The sequence below is a fragment of the Excalfactoria chinensis genome, chromosome 5 (genome assembly GCF_039878825.1).
Source record: "Excalfactoria chinensis isolate bCotChi1 chromosome 5, bCotChi1.hap2, whole genome shotgun sequence".
NCBI lineage: Eukaryota > Metazoa > Chordata > Aves > Galliformes > Phasianidae > Excalfactoria > Excalfactoria chinensis.
Window position 1 is genome coordinate 9,283,136 of NC_092829.1, and position 18,408 is coordinate 9,301,543.

The window sequence follows — 18,408 nt, forward strand, 5'->3', positions numbered from 1 at the left end:
CCACCAAGGGACCTCACACCTTCTTGCTCCTCAGCTGGGAACCATTATCCTCATTACATGGGGCACCTGTGAAAGAACACAGTGAAAATCCATGCTCAGCAAATGCCTGCACAGCACTGGGTTCCTGGAAGCCCTGTGTTGTTTTTGGAAGGTGAGAAGCAATATGCAGTAAAATCCTTTCACAGCTTTCTGTTTGTGTCACTGAGAGATTCAGAGGGTTATTGGTTTAAACTGATATTAACGATAAGCAAATAATACTGATGGTTGACAATTTCCAGCTGTGAGCTAACAAAACTTCTTAAAGATGTGCCCAGATTACTTGCTTCCTTCTCAGCTGTGGCAGTATTGTTAAGCTAAACCGACCAAGGGGTCTTTCTGAAGCCTGGAATTTGTGCTTTGGGTATGTGAGAGAAGTTGTGGGATCCCTTTGCTCCCTGGTGAGTGATGCCCCTCTGTAGGGGCAGGGAAAGCTGAATGAATAAAGTACAAGTGTGCAAAACTGCTTAAAAATTTAAGAGCAAGAGGGCAGCTGGTGCAGAGTGCCTTGGGGTGAGAATATGACTACAGCCTGAGCTGTGTGCAGATCTGCTAACGTGATGCTCCTGCAGGACCCTCTCTGACTTGTGAAGCATCTTCCCTGAGGCAGCCTGAAGTTGGCAGAGGTCTGAAGTTATTAGGTGAGTCTACTGGAAGCTTACTTTTACTCTTTAATCTTCTGACTTTCTGAGAGCTTATGACTTTTGCACCCCATGGGGCTGGCACTGATGGGGCTGCAGTATGTGAGGCATAGAAATACTTCAAAGCCAGGTCTGAGCCTCATTCCCTAACTGGAAGGTTGCTGGAGATGAACTCGTGGTGTGATGGCTGCTGCAAATGTTTGTTTGCTGCCCTGGTGGATCTGCTGGGCCTTTCATGTCAGACCATGAAGGGAGGCCTTTGCCTTATGGAACTGAGTTTTGAGACCTCCCTGCTTTTGAGTCTCCAGCAATTATTTCTCTCTGTCGTATATATGTAGAAGCAACAGTAGAGATATCGAGAGAGTATTTGGCCCACACCAAATGCACCTTGTGCTTATTTTAGAGTGAGGTCATAGCTCTTAGGAAATGAAAACAAATAAAACCCAAGAACTTGTTTTGAAATTGCCCTGGAATTTTCATGACTGCTGTCTGTATGCTTATTGTTGAGCTTTTCAGAGTATCTTCTTTGCTGAAGCCGATGTTTTGACAGAGATGCTCAAAATGTTCTGTGAATGAGTGCAAGGAACTGATTTCCTGTCTGTTACAAACAGGAAAGGCTCCTTCAAAGTCTGGAGGTATTAAGAGACAATAATTTTGGATTGTTATTGAAAGTCTGTGAACAACTACATGAGGCTGTCTAGCAATGTTACTCTGTTAGCTTGTGTAATTCTCCAGTAGAAGATGTTTTAGAACTTGTAAGCTGTTGTTTTCCTAATGCTGTATCATGCAACGCAAATCAAACTAAAAACATCATTAGAATACTGAGTCAAATGCGGAAGGGTTGTTCAAGATTACATTTTGTATGCTTTCAGCTTTTGTCTTCCCCTCCCCCCCCCCACCCCCCAATCTTTTATAAAATGAGGTGTTTCTGACTATGTGGGTTAAGCAGCTGCATGAATAGTGAGACCCTTCTGATGTAGCATTGCTAATAGCAAGTGTCATGAGAAGGGAAACAAGTCTGGGAAATGCCGAAGTCCAAAAACCTGGAGTAAAGAGACTATAGTAAGCCAGAACATTCAGGCAGTATCCAAAGGCCTTGCTCATACTCTGGGGATTGTGATATTTGAGGTCGCTTTGTTACTGATGCTCGTGGTAAGTTTCAGTCCACCCTGGTCATCCTGATACGTCTCACCTGCCAGGTACAAAAGACAAAGCTTTTGTTATTTAATGTTATTAAGTTATTTAATGACTGTTGGCTAGACTTCTATTCTAAGACTTGCATATTATTAGTGCGCTATTGCTGAAAAGCTGTAGCTTGGTCCTGGAGCTGCTGCAATTCTATGGGGGCCACGGAGGGGAAGTGCAATCCTCTAGTGTGAATGAAGCCATCAGATTTAGGGAAGTTACTGCTGAAATAAACCTGTTAGAAATTCTCAAGGATTCTGTTTCTAGATGATGTTATTTGAGGATGCACCGATACTTCTGATTTTAAGATCCTTTGGCTACTAACTGTCTCAAATTAGCTTTTCTGCCTGCTGTGTAGCATTCTCTTTATCACTAAGGATATAAAAGTTATTGGATAAGCCCAGAGTACTGACCATGTGCTCCAAACCTGGAACTGTAATAGCTGTGAAAAAGGCCAGAGATCAAAGTAATGATTCTAGTTGAGGGAAGGAGAAACTTTTGATTTTTATCCCTAGTGGTAGTACTGAGTGCTCATTCGTGAACTGAGACCACTTTTGGCATCTGGATGACTTTTCTCATTTTATATACAGGTCTGTGAAATTCTGAGAGGCGATGCAAGAGTTGAATACTGTGCGATCATACCCTTTATCACTTAGTACAAAATAATCAACTGTAATTATCGGGAGATTGGCTCGGAACGTTGGAGAGGTTAATTTTTCCCACATCACTCAGTAGAGCTGTAAATTACTTTGCTAGAAGATGCTGGAGGTGATAGAACCTTGAGTAGATAGCCATGAAAAATGAATACCTATTGACACTAGTTAGATGCAAAGATGATCATGTGACTCAAGAAGACCTTGATCTGCACTTGCTTGGGATGGTGAATGAGGAAAGTACAATGGTGGGAAGAAAAAAAATCACCATATTCCATTCCTGTGTTCTTCCCCTGAACATCTGTTGTTAGCTGCTGTTGGAGCTAATAAGTAGAGCTAGATGGACCTTCAGTGTGATACAATTTGTTCTGGAGTTAGAGAGTATCTGCTGTAGAAAGGCTTCAGCTTGACTGTCAAGGACTTTCTAAAAGCCAGTAAAATTTGTGCACCAAGTAGTTGCTATTCTTCCATTTGTTTGAATGATGTGGAGAATATGGTCAGTGCAAGAAAAGGATAAAACCCAAGCTGCACTGGAAGCCTGTTCTTGACAGGGTTGTGGGCTCTGTTCAGTACTGTTATACAAAAAGAATTGCTTTGGAACAGGCAATGGCATGTTTCCATCCTGATTGTTCTAGTCATTTAAATCTCTTTAGTGAGGAAACTCAGAACATATTTTCTCCATTCTGAGGGGCTGATTCCTTTCCTAGGCTCGGCTGTGGGCATTTAGCTCTGTTTTGAAGCTTTTCTTACAGAGCTGCTGGAAGAAAATGGCAGGAATTTTATCCTGATGAGCTTCCCTGATTCTTTCCGTCATTGGAAATGTCTTTGAAATCCTCTAAGATAATTCTTGCTTGTGATGTACACCAAATTCTATCATTATGCTGATAAAGGCAAGTTTTCTTTCAAGTGTCCTCTAGTCAACATAATAAGTAAAAGGTCTATTTAATGTTTTCGTTGTCCTTCACAGTTAGAGAGACTATTTCATGTCAGTTTTGATTGAGTCATTGTAGTTGCAGCTCATTCACTTGTAGGTCTCTGAGGTCTGGAAGAGATCTTGCGTGCCCTTTTGTGCTTGCTACCTTGTGCTACTGGGCGAACCTGTCAGTAGCGTTCAGCTCTTTTCAACCTGATCTTTTGCAGGTACAGTTTGATGCATATTTTTTGTCGATGGTTTTTGTCCTAATTATTAATCATGAGGATATTCAGAACAGCCTGTTTATTTTCAGGAGGACTTGTCCTTTGGCATTTTGACATCGTTTTTGTCTTTTACCTTCTGTCTTCAGGAAATCATAAAAAAAAACAACTGCAGTATTTGTGTGCGTGTGGTGTATGTTATCAATAACTGGTTCTTGTGTGGATAAGTGGGTTTGAGGGCTGTAGTTCAAGTCTTCTTCCATACACTAGGAGTGTTTTTTGTTTGTTTGTCCTTTTTAAATAAAATTACTTGGGTGGGGGGAGAAGCTTTTGTATTACTGGCAGTGTTGTCCAGAGAGTCCTTGTATGCTTATACAAGCTCTTTATAATTAAGAGAAACTGTACTCTGTAATATGAATGTTTCACTTTTAACTTGGGGTAAGAAAGATAAGAATTGATTTTTAACATAGTGATTTATTATTATTTTTTGGCAAAGCATCCATCTTTATTTTTAATACATGAAACAATTCCTTGTGGTCCAGTGATGTTACTCATTTCATCCTTATCTGTACTTGCAGTTACTTTGACTATGAAAGGTTTAATATTATGGCCTTTCTGTAATGATGTATTTGTGGACATGATAGCACCTGTTTCTATATTTTTGTTGTTGTTGCACCCTTTTTTTGTTTAGGGATAGTACTGAATGAGCTTTGGCAGCACCATCCATGTCTTGTATCTATTTCTGGTATTCTTGCATGGTGTCACTCAGTGTCTTCTTTTTCTAGCCACGGTGCTCAGGAGTTTCATCACTTTCTTGTTCTTCAGTTGGAAGCAGCTTGTTCTTGGTTGTGCTTATGCTGTGCTCTCCATCTCTCCTGCTGCTCAAGCTGATTTTCCTGCTGATGTTTCTACAGGTACATTCTGTAAGCTTGTCTGAATTTAATGCTCCAGATTTGCTCTTCAAGGTCCTGACTTCTAGTCAAGACAGCCTGATTAGGACTAGGCAATATATGCCCATTACCTGGTCCAATGGAAACAGAAACAGCTGTCAACACGCTGCTTTCCCTACGTCAGAAAAACATTCTGATGACTTGAGTTGTCAGCCTCCATCTTGAGGAGGCTTCAAACCTCCTCTCTGTTTCTAGAGCTGAGAAACTAGTTTTAATAGGACTGTATGCTTGCATCTTCTAGCTGCCTGTCTGTCAAGGTCAGGAATTCCCATGGTGCTGCATCCTGAGAGTACTTGCCCCGTAAGGTGGAAGTTGCATCTTTATGGCAAAAGAAAGAAGAAGCAGAGAATGTGGGAAACTAAGGAGAAATGGGCACTTAGTCAACATCTTTGTGTGAGAATGATGCAATTTTTTTTCTTTTTAATTATTGTTGGCTTTCCTGTTTTACATTAGCAATTCATGGCTTGTCTACCCTGTTTTTGTTCTGGTTTTTTTTTTTCTTCACTGGAGAACTAATATCATTATGACAGTGGAAGTAAAAGCTGACAAATTTCAAGTAGAATTGCTTTTCCTACAAAACGTTTTAAGCAGTCTGTATTTAGCTAACATTTATCTATCTCCACTCCTAACCAACAGTTGGAAGGGGAATCTTTGCAGTTCAGCACCTCCTCCTCTCCCCCTTTCACTAGAAGCTGCAAAACCTCCCACTCTGTGTCTCTAGATCTTCTTAGAAGACCTCTGCCAAAACAAAACTTGATGTTTCTTTTTTTTTTTTTTTATATAAGGAAAAAGCAGAAAACAAAACACTTCCAGCCTCTCGTACACAAAGTATCAGAACAGGGCACAAGTCCAATTTGTCTCCCTTCCCATATTTCCTGCACATCTACTCTTGCAGAGGCAAAATAAGCCATCTGCTACATGCTCTACCCAACAACCTTGTAATGTCTGTGCACTAGCAAGGCTATCTCCCATGTGATCCTGTTCTTCAAGGCAGGCACCAAAGCAGGGACTTTACCTAGCCCCTCAGCATTTAGCAGCAAACAAGATCCTTTCTTTGACAGCTAGAAACGAACGCTAACAGCTCACAGTGAAGGCTTTGGATCTCCTTGTAGTTATTTCTGTAGTCATTAGCAGCTTCTCATGCAATTTATGGACATAAAGGCTTTTCTCCATAGCAGAGCATATCCAGGTTTCTCAAGGCTTGACCTAGGAAATGATGAGCAGAAGGCATCTTCTCCAAGGTCACCTGCCAGCACTGAGAGAGGCTGTGCTGGCACGAAACGAGCTGTGTCCAGGCCTTGGGAACTTCTCACTACACAGTGGGTGAAGTCAGTACAAAGGAAATGGGAGGTTCTATGCCAAGGCTCTTGTCAAGCTCATGGGTGAGGTCTAGTCTGGGACAACTGAAGAAGCCCTTTGCAGATAGCTCCTGGTTGGTATGAGGCGATTCCTGTTCCAGGGCCACCAAACACTCAGAGCAGAGCACTTCCTCTCTGAGTTGACTATTCTCTGCAAATCATGAGTAACATGGTTAGTGAGCATGGTGGTGATGGTCGGTGATGGATACGGTCTTTTCCAACCTTTATGATTCTAACTGGAGCATTGCCCCTTCCTATTTAATGCTTTCTCTAGCTTGCAAAAGAAGCCTTGACAGCTTGCAGATGTAGATGCTGAGAGAGTGGTAATGCATAAAGAAGACCCTGACTCTAGTGCTTTTTGGTGCACAGGTGGAAGAGGTTAGCTTTTCAGCTAAATATAGGCATCCTTCTCCAGAAGCAAAAAGTGAGGGCAAGGCTTATTGTGTGGGAGGGAATTTCACAAATGCCCAGTGCTTCTGGAAACTGCTGGGGAGGCAGGGGGTGAGGTTGTGGTGGACAGTGGGAAAGGGGTGGGGGTGGGTGCTCACTGTGCTGATGAGCTCATGCGGTTCTCTGGTGCATAAGCAGGGAGTGAGCGGAAGCAGTGAGATGATTTGTACCTGTGTTTGGCAATGGTGCAGTTGTTGTTTGCTGTATCCAGCCCTCAGGTGCTCAGGTTTCCTCCTTTGTCCTCCCTGTCCAGGGAAAAGGGGAAGATAGGGAAACGGCCTCATATACAGCCTGGGATCATCTTGCTTAATACTAGGCACCTAAATAAGGTCTGAAAGGTAGGAGTGAGGCTGCATTGTACATTTGACTATGGGAGGGTCCCTTCAGGAGCAGCTCAGCCCCTTCAGGGTGTTGAGAAGGTACAGGGCAAGTAGAACACTGACTGGGGCACCCCACTGAGCACCTTGCCCAAAGTGCTCCAAGTGGCCAAGGGAAAATGGCATTGCACCACTCACAGCTACACTGGAGCAGTATGTTTGGGGGAGGAGGTGACAGATAAGTGCATGCCTGTATCAGTTCATTTGCCATTACACTGCCCGTGCTGTACTGTGAATTGCATTGCCATTAACCTTTGTGCTATTAACAGCCTCTCATCCATCCTAATTACAAGTGGAAGTGATGATGGGAGAAGGGAAGAGGGAAGCAATCCACATAATGGTTCAGGAGCACAGAGCTGATTTGCACGAAATCCAATCTGAATCATGAAAGAGAATGCGATTCCTTTCTGAAACAAAATAACGCATTTAAAGGCAGATAGTACTGGAAAGCTCAAAGGAGCCATCTCCAAGCAGACACCTGGCTGCAGGGCAGATTTCCTTGTGGAGGTCCAAACACTTGCTCTGCCGAAGATGAGGTGCACATTTGTTACAGAGCTGCCTGCTGGTTTTAGGGGGGATTCTGTCCTCAGCTGCCAGAGAAGTTCCCTGATAAACTTCAGCAGCCTCAGCTGGTGCTGGAGCACTTGCTGGGAAGGCGTAAAACTCAAACAGTCAGTTTCAAACTAAAAATGCCATATGGATGCTTTTTGTTGTAAATGCTGACGTGGGCTTTTTTAAAAGTACTTTTAGCCATCTGAAACAGTTGATTGGACTCAGTGTTTGTGTTTGGACCAGCATGATATGTCAAACTTCCAACACTGAGTGTTGTTTTTTCTGACCCTCTCTGACTAGCCTGCCCTGTACATGAGGCTAACAGGGATGGTGAACATTGCTGCCCCCAGGATGATGGGGAAAAGCATGCAGTAAGGCTGGGCACACAGCCAGCACCAGCGGTTGCTGCTTGGGATGACAGAAGAGGGAGAGCGAGTGCCGCAGTGGTTCGTGTTCATCACATTGATCAGTGACCTCCAAGAGAGGGTGAGGACTTGAGCCAGCTGAGCACTGTACTTCAGTTAGCTGGGCTCCAAATAGGGCTCAGTGTTGACAGAGGCTAACTAATGGCTCTTTGGAAGATTAATTCAAAACGTTTATTTTTTTATTGAGTTTCCCAATTAACTGTGACTGCCTGGGGAGCAAACAAGCCAGCAGATTGCTGTGGGTAGCTGGCTCTCTGAGCAGGAGTGACAAGGATGCAGAGAGTAGAGTGCTGGACAGCAAAGGAGATGTGGAAAATGAGGTTGGGGAAAAAAAGTGCCAGGCTGCAGGATTTATAATGGCTTTGATCAAGTAGGTCTGTGATCTTTAGTCACTGACCAAGAGGGGTGATGAATGCACTGAGTGCCTCTGTCACCTCTGAAAGGCAATGCTGGCACTTTGGGTGGCTGAAAGCAGCAGCAGGCACAGCCCTGTCTGTTGAGCTTTGGCTGGTGGGAGCCTGGTGCAGTGCAGCATTGAGTGGCAAAGCTTTCCTCTAGGGCTGCAGAGCAAGGACAGTGGCATTAATTGGTCCTGCCCTTGTGGCACTGAGTAAGATGAGAAGCAGATGTGGCACTTCTGCTGCCCATCATGGCTGAAGCTCATTGGAAGCCAGACCTACCGGTGGGATGCAGAGTCAGGCAGCAGAAGCTTGTACTCCTGTGGCATCTTGGCATCCAATTTGGTGTCCTTTCTAAATGCTCAGTGGACACTCTCTTCAGATTCTACAGGGCTGAGATGCAAGCAGCAGGGTCACCTAACTGGGGCCTAAGGGTGCTGGGAGGCAGTAGCTTCCACTTAGGCAACTTTAAGCTGCCATGGAAAATGGCACCTCTGTTATTATTATTGTCTGTTTTGCTCTTCCATGCCTGACAAAGCAAGGCTTTGCACTCAGGCTGCAATAGTCATCTCCTGATACCCACTGTGGACCTCCTGGAGCAGGAACTGTTGCCAGGTTAGGGATGCGGTGCTACAAGGTTGACACAGTTGGGGTTACCTTGTCCCTCACAAGCACTGTAATGTTGGGGTCTGTTTTATTTTCTTTTTAGACCCCTGATACTGCACCATCCTTTCTACATAATGTGATGGGACTTTTACAGCATGTGTAGCTGATGTGGAGCAAAGCCTGTGTATGGCTTGTTCAGAAGCAAAGCTGGCTCAAATAATTTGAGGTAAATTGGGTTTGGGAAATTCAAGGTTTCATTTAAAAAAGAAGGAAAATAAAGAAGTGAGTTTGCAAACAATGTAGTTAGCTTTAAAAAGACTTGAGGGTGTTTTGGTCTTCAAAATAGCACAACCAGATGGTAATAGGCTATTTTTGACTTTCTGTTACATAATTTTGCTAAATGTTTTTCTTCCCTCTGTGATTTGGAAATATCTGTAATTCAGCCTATGCTGCTTCTGGAAGTGGGGGACTCCTGATATAAAGACATTCACAATATGCAATGCCAGGAGTTGAGGTGGCTCCAGCATGGGATGTGTCCTCGCTGCAGTACAGTTCTTGGGGACCAAGAGTACAGAGTGGATGCTTAGCAGGGCTCATGGGTGGTCCCAGGTGCAGTGAGCAATGAACCAGGTCTATGCAAGGTATGAGTGGTTCCCATGGGAGGTGGTGACAGCCAGGAGGGAGTTTTGGTGTCTGGGGAGAGGGTGTATGGCCTGTCCAAGATGTATCAGGAGAACTGCAGCACGAGGGAAAGAGGCACTTGTATTGGAAGAGTCCTGCAGGATCTAATTTAAAGGGACTGTAAGTGCCACATTCAGGGAAAGGAGTGGAGTTGCTTGTTGTCCGCTACACCAGAATGTGGTGTTATTTGTAAGAGAAGTCTTAAGTGACCATTGCCATCACTTAAATGCTGAAAGAAGTTGCTGTTTTATCACAGAATCACCAAGGTTGGAAAAGACCCACATGACCATCCACCTATCAACCAATAATTCTCAATTCTCTCCACTCTTAAGTGACATGACTGTACAGCTCCACCTGAACTGAGGCTTAGTAAGGATGTAAGTGCTTGCTAGCAAGACAGAAATTAGTCTTCTCTGAAAACAGTAAAAATAGCTTTTATAGGGCTTTTTTTTTTTTCTTTTTCCTTGAGAGAACTCAAGCTTTATGAAAGAGGTCAGTGTTTTTCTTTTTTTTTCTTGTTTCAGCCTTCAGCATGACTAGAACTGAGAAGCCATTTCAGATGAAGGTGGTTTGCCTCCTTTCCAGACTGTTTTTAGCACACAGCTGCATCCAGTGTGCGGTCTGCATCCCTGCCTCCAGGGGCAGTGGTTTACCTGCTTGGCTTCTCCAATCTGAAGACACTTTTGTGAAGCTGTAGAGAAACGGAGACCTGCCAGCACACCGGTTAGAGGATGCATTCTGAAATACTCAGTTTTGTTTTAATGTAAAAGCATCAGGTTGTCACTGTGCTTTTACTCCATACAATTGACCACAACTCCCGAGAATGCAAAGCAAACATCTGCTTTTCCCTCTTAATTGGAATATTCTCCTATGGACAGGGTTATATGTGTGCATTTGTCATGGGTTCCCAGTTGTGCTGTACATTCATCACGTAGGACAGAAAATAGCTCGTAGCACTACGCCGAGCTGAAATAATGCCAATAGACAATTTTCCACCAGGAAAAAGTGGAATTTTTGTTACGAATCCTTTTCTTTAATGTCATTATTTTAATAGTCTGTCTAATATCACTGGAATGGAATTGCTGAGGAAGCATAACAGCTCAGAAAACCCTGCTCTCGATTTCATTTCTATCAGAATGTAGGCCCTAAAATTATTTCTTAAATTGCTCAAATTTCTGAGTGAAATATGATCCATTCTTGAGATTTTTAAATAGGACGTTTGTTACAAAGCAGAGGTTTGGTTTCCTGTTCAGTACTGACAATCTCTGTTCCTTAAGTGGCCCAATTTTGACCTCCTCATACCACCACCAGCCATGTGCCATGAGGGGATGTTCCTGCAGTTATTTGCAGCAAAGGAAAAGACAGCTTGCTTATTTTTTTTCCTCCCCAAGTGGCCCAAAATAAATGTGTCCTTAAGTGAATATTTCTGCAGTATCGCTCAAGTGAAGGGGAAAGATCCATGACTCAAACTGGTCTACACGGTTCAAAAGAATAACAAAAAATGCTTTTTGCAGGTTGCTCAGATTCTGATTTCCTAAAATATTTGATTTGGGATCAAATCTGGAAAGAAAAACAACGCAGGTATTTGAGCTCTGGAGTGCCGTGTTGGCTCAGGCCGGTGGAAAGAGACAATTCCACCAAGCCACAAATGTCTCATTGTTCAAATCACCCCCAAAATGTCTCTGCTGTTGCCCACACTTAATGGTTACCCCACAACACACATCATGTGTCGATCTGCCGGGTCCCTCCAAGCTTTGTGCTTTCTTGGCATCTGCAGGACGATGGAGCCTGTACAAGTTGATCTGCTTTCACGTCTGAATGTTGAGCACCTTGTGAGAGCTGAGCGTGTGATACAGTAGCAGTGCAGCTGTGAAAATCTCATCTGGATATCTAGGTCTGTCTTTCCTTCCGCCTCTTTCTGTGAAGCAGATGAATCAATGTGCTTTGCTGTTTTTCCTTGCTCATTTGAAGCTGAGAAGAGAGCATGGTCTCTTCTCCTCCTGGCACTGACTGCAAGCTTTTCACCCCTCCATAGCATTCAGGCTGGGAGTTCCTCCTCTTCCTGCTTCATTTTTATGCCCCAAGTAGACTGAAGTCTTAAACCAAAATAACAGGGCTTGTAATTACAGCAGAAAATTTAGAAGCAAAGGTTAAAAAAAGAAACTATCCCTATGTCTCATCTAGAAGCTGTTTGTGGCTTTAGGAAACCGTGCCTGCCCTGCAGCTCTGCCTCCTTCTCTATTAAATAAGCCCAAAGGCTGGCTTATTTTTGTACCCTTTTGATGCTCACAGCTCAAGAAACTAAGTTCTCTTGTATTTTGGCTGTGCTTGGCCAATAAAGCCAACATGAGGCACTAAATCAGTGCTGCTTGTGCCCAGTGCCTAGTCTGTTTTGTCCCAGCCTTGAAAAGGGCTCCTGGGAGGTGCCCCTTTGTCTAAATGTTTGGGGGGACTTGTTACTGCTGGTTGAGAAACAAGCAGTGAGAACACAGGGATCCAAACTAATGTAGAAGGACCATGACTGTTCATTCTTTCCTCCCTGGTCCCATTGTCTGTTCCATCGCTCAGGTACCCCTGGGCAGTTACAAGGGACCTGTGCTGGGCTTGTGGTTATGAACTGGGGATGGACCTACTCCAACAAATACACACAATTTTGGCTTCTCTCAGTAGATGGCTTTTCTATTTTGTCAGGGTGAGGTTCGTACTTTTTTCCTGCTTGTGTTTAAAGCTCTAAGTGACAAAACTGAGGGACATGGTTTAGTGGGCATAGTAGGGATGGGCTGTTGATTGGACTAGGTGACTTTTTAATCTTAACGATTCTGTGCTTCTAAAACTGCTTATTTTTCAGCTGGGAGAGGCAACTACCTCCAATCCAGACTGTAAGAATGAGTGACAGCAGCAGTCAAAGTCATTTTCTGTAAGGTCAGCAAGAAACCAAGCTACATTTTGAAGGTTATGACTAGGCAAGGGCTTAAACTTCATCTATCCATTTGCTTTCACCGCCAAAACACAGGTGTCTGTACTGCAATCAGTCAGTTCTTCATGGAGAACAGGCCAGAAGTACTGAAGACCTGCAGCCCTGAGTCAACAGGAACACATTTTAAACCCTGCTTGCTTCCTTTCCTGGGTGAGAAGAATTGCTGTCTTTAGTTTTCTGTATTCCCAGCTTGACTCTCAGAGCAACTCCTTGGAAAATCAGCTGGGCACAGGGGACACTTATGATCAATCTCAAAGGCCCAGGGGTTGCCAGATCCTTATAAGAGGAAGCAGTGAGTGCTGATAATATTCTCACATTTATGCTGTTGTCTGATCTTCCATGGCTCCATCAGCAGCACCTCCCATCCCATTTGAGTTTAGTGGCCTGGAGAAGAGCGTGTGTAAAGGTGAGGTCAAGTTAATAGGTGCTAAAAGAAAAAGCAAGGGCAGGTTTGCACCCAGGAGAGGGAAAATTGGCCTCATTGTCAGAAGAAGAAAAGAAAAATCAGAGGGCTTTTTAAAATGTCAGGAGTGGTGTTTAGCTGTGTGCCCTGTGCTGATTGAGTATAGTTTGGGGGAGGTTTTCCTTAAGTATACCTTCCATACAAATAGACAGAAACATGTTTTTTTTTTTTTAGTGAACTTTAACCATCAGCTATAATAGTCTTTGGAGAAAAAGGCAGTCATTATTTCTTCGAGCACACTCTCCAGTGCCGAGCAAACGTTCCGTGTGGCAGGATGGAGGCTTTAAAAATAGCTGTTTGCTCCAGAGCCTCCCAGAGCGGCTGGGAGAGAAATGAGACGTTGGGCTGGGAGCAGTCATTGATGTGGTCAAAGAACCGCAGCCGGCAAAGCCCTCATTTCACTGAAGCCAGTGGAAATACGAGGCAACGGGGAAAGGCGTGCAGAGAGAGAGGAGGTTTGGGCATCTCTGGGAAGCGCTGAGCCTTTCCGGAGCTATTTTTAAGTCATAATTTGATGAGCTGTTAGAGAAAACTGACACCCACCATCAAAATCTCAGCAAACTCAGCTGAAATGGGCAGTGACAGCGAGTTATTTCGGTTGATGTGGCTGTGCCACCTCTTCAGGTACTTGTGCAGCCTCTTCTTAGATGTCCAGAGGCACATACCCATGTGTCCCAGCTTAGGGCTCCTGTGCTTTGCTATTCCCACTGTTTGGGGTTTTTTGTGTGGTTCTTTTTCTATCTCCCTTTCTGTAATTTTAGCACTTGTTTTAGTGTTCTCTGAATTTATCCTCCCTTCTCTAAGCAGAACAGACCTACTTCTTCTGTATGTTCTGTATGCCTGTGCCTTCCTACGTGTGGGACTTGAATTTGTACATACTGTATTTTATCCTACCTTATTTTTTTTTTTTTTTTCAGGATACATCTCTGCTTTTTTGAGACTACTTTATATTCAGTGATGGTCCAGCATGGAGCAGCCTACCCATGCTAATGCTATTTGTGAATATCATAAACATCTTTTCTATCCCATTTATAAAATTGCTGAGGAAGATATTGAAGCTTGAAGAACCCTACAGAGTTCTGCAGGGTAAAGACTTGCAGTCTTGCTGTAAGAAAGTGCCACAAGGTGAGTATGCAATGTGCCAGTGTACTTCTACAAGGTGAGAGGGGAATATACCCAGCTGCCTCTCTCTTCTCACGCAGGCACAGCAGCAGCTCAGCCCTTCCCTGGGCACAGTGCTCCAGTGTGATTTTGTTCTTCAGGCTTCGCTTAATGCATACGTTATCAAATGGGAATATGTTTTTCTGTGACAAGAGAGGAGGAAGTCACGAGAAGTTTAATTGTTGGCAAAGCAGCGATTTTGTTTGGAATTTCAGGAACCACGAAAATATTGATATTTTTTTTCATCTCCAATTGTCGATTTTCAAAGTTAGATTTTTTTTTTTTTCCTTTCCACTCCCTTCTTTCATAACCTTCCCTCAACTTTTTCCCTCATCTGCTTGCCAGGGATATTATATTTAGATATTACTTCCAAATCTCCCACTTTCCATTGTCTAACCTTTGAAAACTGTGATTTGGAGAAGATAGTGGGTAGAATTTAAAAAGAAATAAAAGCCAACAACTGTGAAACCAAAATGGTGAATTTACTGGGCTGCCTGTGGAACCATGCTTGTGTACGGGCATGTAGGAGAGGGCTGGTTAGGAAAAAAGAGTAATAATAATGTCACTCAGTGGCCAAGAGGAAGAAACAGGAAAGTAGGAAACCAGAACAAAAGCTTCCTTGGTTTGCAGAAAGCACTCATTAAATGGTGGGGAAGAGGAGCTATTCTGCTCTGACCTAGCAATACACATTCTACTGCATGTCTCTGTAGGCCTAAATATGTCATTTTCATGCCACTAAGACTTCTTGGTGGCCAAACCACAGTGTAAAAGCCTCTCTTGAACATTTTTACCTGTATTCTAAGAGCAGTGGGTTTGCTAATCTCAACCTCCCCCATAAGCCTGCTCCCTGCCAAAGGTGATGGTTAAGGACCCTCTTTTCAGCAATCCTACACAGATAGGCTGATGACTACTTGTTTGACAGCAGAAACTGGGCAGATGATGGCGTCCATAGGTAGCACTGTGTCACAAGTGCTGGTTTCTCACATGGTTTTGTGTGCAACCACCATCTCAGCAGTGAGTGCTCATTGTGCAAGTTGAGCTGCAAGGTTTTCTGTAGGGGTTGGCAGGGTTTGGAGGCTCTCCTCGACACCTCAAAGGAAAGATTGAACTTTGCAAAGTCCCAGTTTGCACCACTGCCCATATGCTGGGACAAGTTGCACTGCATTGTGCATTAGTGAGAATGGCATATCCAAAGAACATTTTCCCATATTCCTGTGCTCTCTACTCTCCTATGTGCTCAGATAGAGGTTTATATGGGTTACTTTTTTATTCTTTTTTTTTTTTCTTCCTTCCTTTTTCCTTAGATGGTGGTTTTAATCAGAAATATTTTCTGGATAAAAATATAGGGTGGATGTGAGCTGAGAAGCTACAGCCCAAGCTTCTTGAAATGTGAACTGGTTTGGGTTGAGGCTTGCCTCTTAAAAAGCAAACAAAGGCGCTCCTATCCTCCCTATGGATGGGAATGCCTTTTAGGTTCTGCAAAACTGGAAGTGAGGAGGCAGCTCCTTTCATGCGGGGGTGAGGACGGAAGAGGGAAGAGAACATCACATGGATTTTATGCTCTGACTCACTGGCAGCATCTTTGAAGACACCTTTTTGCTCAGATGGGAGTGCATAAGCATGGTGGTTTTTCTCTTCAAACCCTGTGAATGCTGAGGCACAGAGTTGCTTGTTTGGGTGCATGAAGGCTGAGTCAGGCCATGGTCTCAGATGTTGGTCCCAGGTGAGCTCTGCTGGTAGCACCTGTGGACCATCACCCTTAGCTTTGACTCGGTGTTCTCACTGATAGGTGTTCCCTAAGAAGTTTTCAGTTTTACATCTCAAACAGGAATTGCCCTAATGTTGGTTAACTCTGAACCATAGGTGGCAGGTCCTGGTGAACTCTTTAGTGCTTTTGCATAGAACTGTGCTGTGTGTTGGTAGCACAAGAATAAATGGATCCGGGATGCCCTGGCACTGTCCTACTAGATTTTATGATGCGTGAAGTTCTCTGAGAATCACAACACACTATTCGTGTTAGACTTGCTACTGCATTTTATGGGCTTATTTCTGCTTCCATCTTCTGCCTCTTCCACAGAACAAAATAAATGAATCAGGGAAAGCTTATTGCACCAAAGCTATTGCAGTTCACTGCAAAAACATTGTACAAGAAGACAGAAGATAACTGATTCTACTTGGCCAAATCTTGCTGTTATTACACTGGCGTAAATCACCATCCAGTCACTGGTCTTTGAGAGGCTTTATGCCACTAGAAATGACTGTCTAGCTAAAGTATGTGCCTATCCTGGATTCATTTGTCTTCTGACTTAACCAAGTAACTGACACTTCAGCAGCCTCAGAAATCCTTAGGCCATGACTGAGAGGGGCTGCTGATCTTTCTTGACCCCAGCAGACAGATCGTGTCTAAACCTTCTGGATTTTTTCCCATGTCACTTCTCTGTAAAATGCATATTTAGCCATGCTAGGATTGAACCTCCTGCCTAGATACGTGTTGCTTTGTTTTGCTGCCCTCCTGTATTTTTGAATGATCTGTTCTGCCACTGTCCAGCCTGATGAAATGTATAGCTGGAAAGCTTTACACAAATGGAAGAGATAAGGTAAGTCTGTCCCTCCCGATATTAAGTAAAATTACTTTAATGCATTTCTATGCTATTTTCTTTCTGTAGATATTTTTTTTTTCTTTAGAATCTGTTCTAAAGACTATTATTCATTTATTTATTCATTTATTTTTACCATCCTGTTATGTATGTGCTACACTTGTTTTTGCTTCGTCATGTACAACTGCCCTGGCTCCCTTGAGGATCCTTGGTACCAGAACCATGACTTTACGTGTTCCAATTGAGAACATTTGTTCTTCTCTGCACTTGTTGGCTCTGAAACAATGTCTCAAACCTTTACTTTATGCATAATTCTCCTTCTGCTGTCTTTGTCCACTGTCCAGCTTGCCTTCTCTGTTATCTGCAGAGCCAGTTTCTCACTGAAATTATTTGCTTGGTTTTGGGGAGACACCTCAGTTGCCTTTAATCTCTGCCATGTTCTTACCACATAACAGAACCTCTCTGTTCTTATTCTGCTTTCATTTATGTAACTGAACAACCTCTGTATTATTATTTCCTGTGCAAAGTTTAACTCAGCCTGATTCTTGGCAGTCCATGTTGGTTTCTGAGCCATGATAGTCAGGAATATCATCACCAGCTGCACTTATTTTCCAGGCTGTTCCTGGGGCGGTAAAGACTCCCATAGTGATATGATTCTTCCAGCACGTCTCTGCCCAGTATCATTGCTGTGGTATTTGTCCTTGACCAGGTGAGATTACAGTAGGGTCCCAACAAAGTCCCAGTAGACAATTGTTCCCCCAAAATAATATGACTCAACCAGTTCTCAGTCTGTTTTTCATATTCTGCTAAATTATTTCTCAACAATCTGTCACAGTGTGTGCAGAAGCTCTACCTTCATCTATTCCTTCACTGTGGCCTCTCTGGGATAGAATCCTTCCTTCAGCGTTTGTGTTGCAGGCAGAGCTACCACTTCTTCCCATCCCACAGCAGAGGAATCTTAACTCTGTGCTGATGTTTCCACCAAAACTGTCTTCCAGGTGCAGCTATCAATGACATGCTGATTGCAGTGTCCCATATGCCAAATTTCCTCCAGTGAGACTTGTTTCAGGAAGCCTACTCCTCTTGGTATTGACTATTGTTTTGGGAGTGTTTCTCTTTTCTTGTTGAATGAAGATCTCTCTCCCTCATCTCTCAGCCTTGCATAGCTGGATATTCAAGGTATGTGCTTGTATGGTAATTACACAAGACAGTGTTGACTGAATAACCTGAGGCATGGCAAGGTAGGTTTACTGCAGATGCCTCTATCACCTGCAACTAATTGGCACACCTGTTGCACAGACCTGTCATACCACGGGATGTAACAGTAACAAACGAAATCATGGTAATTGCAATCTTCCTTCAAGCTATCATTCAATTTACATTTTAGTTAATTTTATAAGTCTTGTAGTTGTGAAATATTGAAGCAATTAAAGGTATGAAGGAAGGAACGTGTCAGTTGAGGATAGCGAGTTGAAGAGGAGAATTTGGTTCAAGACAAAGTTGATACAAACAATGATGCTTTGCGATTTCTAATTCTGGCATGTGACATTTTCTAAGCTCTTTGGAAACTTGAACAAAATAAGCCACAGCCTTAGAGTCCTCAACATTTTGAGAGACAACTACTTTGCTTAGTATTCAAAGAGAAAAACTGAAGCAGAGGCAGTTGAGAAATGTCAGTTTATCTGCAGCAGAGCTGGGAATTAAGTCCTGACCTCTTGAGCAATCCAGGCAGATATCTTCTTTTCAAGAGCATTCTTTTTACCT

General features: G+C 43.3%; 1 long non-coding RNA gene across 1 annotated transcript; it reads left to right on the forward strand.

Moving 5' to 3' along the window:
• Positions 1–340: 340 nt before the first annotated feature.
• Positions 341–14,523, forward strand: LOC140253209 (uncharacterized). Its single transcript, XR_011903795.1, has 6 exons — positions 341–437; positions 609–677; positions 12,295–12,368; positions 12,460–12,573; positions 13,804–14,011; positions 14,089–14,523. It is a non-coding gene; the product is annotated as an uncharacterized lncRNA (long non-coding RNA).
• The last annotated feature ends 3,885 nt before the right edge of the window (positions 14,524–18,408 follow it).